General features: G+C 28.5%; 1 long non-coding RNA gene across 1 annotated transcript; it reads left to right on the top strand.

Annotated features, from left to right (window-relative positions):
* Positions 1 to 306: 306 nt before the first annotated feature.
* On the top strand, positions 307 to 1,294 carry LOC133821233 (uncharacterized). Its single transcript, XR_009887396.1, has 3 exons — positions 307 to 410; positions 773 to 877; positions 1,035 to 1,294. It is a non-coding gene; the product is annotated as an uncharacterized LOC133821233 (long non-coding RNA).
* The last annotated feature ends 1,001 nt before the right edge of the window (positions 1,295 to 2,295 follow it).

Below are 2,295 nucleotides of genomic sequence, written 5' to 3'. Positions count from 1 at the left end.
TTCCATGCTTATTTTTGCATGACTAGAGCTAATTTTCAGATTAAGCATGCCCGTCATCTTACACCTGGGACTGCAGACCGGTTTGGTGAACTAGGGATTATTGCTTCTGTACAGGTTCATCACAGCTCTCTGTTGCACTCTAGTAACATGCTGTAACATTTAAGGTTGAGTTTTGAATTAAATGTTGGCTTCTGTGTGTGATACTAGATATGCATTTTTTTTAAGAAACTACATAATTTAACAATGAAGTGCAGATAATCACTACAACAAAGTGAAGTAATTGTCACTTAAGGTTCTTATTTTAATACTTTTCCATAAAATTTGTGTAGAATTTGGAAATATCTTGTCTTGAAAAGAATTTGGATATGAGACTCGGTGTAGTCACCAAAGAAACTAAACCTGGTCTAACTGTAAGTCTTCTATATATCATATTAACTGAAAATCTAGCTTTCTAGAGACTACAGAGATATTGATTACTGCTAAATTATTCATGCTATATTATAGGAAGATGACATGCTATTTAACTGAAACTAATCTAGATTTTTGATGAACACTTAGAATCTTCTGCAACTGGGATATCTAACTGAAACTAATCTAGATTTCTGATGTTTTGACAATACTAATTAACTAAAAGCTTCTGCAGCAATACCTGCTAGGCTGTGTGTTTTGCTTTAATGGGCATTGAGTGTGGTAAATACTGTTCTTTTCCTATGTACTGTGTTATGTTTGTTTCTTGCCACGTTAATGCTCTTGTCTCTTATCATTTGCCCAGGGTTGTTGAGATCATCTGCACTTTGGTCAGGAAATTATCTCCTAATCCTAATAGTGCTGCTATAATGGCCATGGGTGTTAACATCTTGGCAAAGAGATTGAAATGGTAAGCTAATCATAGTTGAGTTGCTCATTTTAGTTTGAAACTTTATGAAGTTAAGAATAAGTTTTATACAACAATGCTTATGGTTTAAGACAATTAAAAAAAAACTGCACTCTATATGTTTTATATATTTCTCTAAAATGGCTGGATCCTTTTTCAGATTGGGATTCTTGATTGAGTTTCTATCCCATGCTGCCATTGTTGGGTTCATGGGAGGAGCTGCCATTACAATTGCCCTTCAGAAGCTCAAAGGATTGCTTGGCATAAAAAAGAATTTCACAAAGAAGACAGGTATTGTCTCTGTTTTGCGCTCAGTGTTTAATTCAACCCACCATGTTGTAATATGATTTCTTAAGCCTAGACTAGTAGACTAAATATTGTAATTACATTTGAGTAATTAATAAAAATCTATTTATGTTACTTTATTTGGCTTCAACTTTCATATTTGTTTTCCTAGTTTTGTGCAAGTAAAAAAAGATTATGTTTCTTTAAGCTAATATAACACGTGTTATACTAAAGTGTAGTATAACACAAATAATGTGTTATACTAAAGTATAGTATAACACAAAAAATGTGTTATACTAAAGTGTAGTATAACACAAAAAAAGTGTTATACTAAAGTGTAGTATAACACAAAAAAAAAGTGTTATATAATCGACTACAAATAACATAATTCAACACTTATCTATATATTAAAATAACACAGAAATAGTGTTATCGTTGACAGTACAATAACACATCTGTATAACATTGATAAAGTGTTATGTAAAGTACCCTGACCTACGATAACATAGTCGGTCTTAACACATCAGAAAGTGTTATCGTATGTTTTGATAACATATTTTTGGTGTTATTAAAAGCATTTTTTCTTGTAGTGTAGGTTGATTAAATTTCTCAAAACATTATTTTATTTAGCTTAAAAAAAAAGTAAAATATGTGACAATTTCATTTATTATTCTCAAATTACAAAGAAATAGAAAAAGCTTGGAATTTAATTAAAATACCTATGATTAATATGTTTCTTTAGAAAAATCAAATTTAATATTGGTTAATTGTGTTACATAAATGATGTGAGAAAAATATATTTTTAAATGTGGGAAAAATATATTTTATTTAAATTATTTAAGACTTAGTTTTATCTAACATAAATCCATACGTGACAATTAAATAATCATTTTTTAACTTTTTAAACCAAACTTTCAGCCATTATTTAATTTCTTTAAAAATCACAAATAAATTGATTCTAAATATTTTTCTCAATCAAAATAAAGAAAAATCATAACTTATCAAAATATGCATTCATACCATATTAAAATACCACTTTTAATATTACCATAATTTAGGGTATTAATTTTATTTCAAATACTCATCAAATTCATTTTATTGAAACACTTCAAATTTTTTTTACAAAAATTCCAGAA

This window comes from Humulus lupulus, chromosome 3, assembly GCF_963169125.1.
Source record: "Humulus lupulus chromosome 3, drHumLupu1.1, whole genome shotgun sequence".
Lineage (NCBI taxonomy): Eukaryota > Viridiplantae > Streptophyta > Magnoliopsida > Rosales > Cannabaceae > Humulus > Humulus lupulus.
The sequence above is the reverse complement of the archived record's forward strand: the minus strand, read 5'-3'. Positions and strand labels throughout refer to the sequence as shown.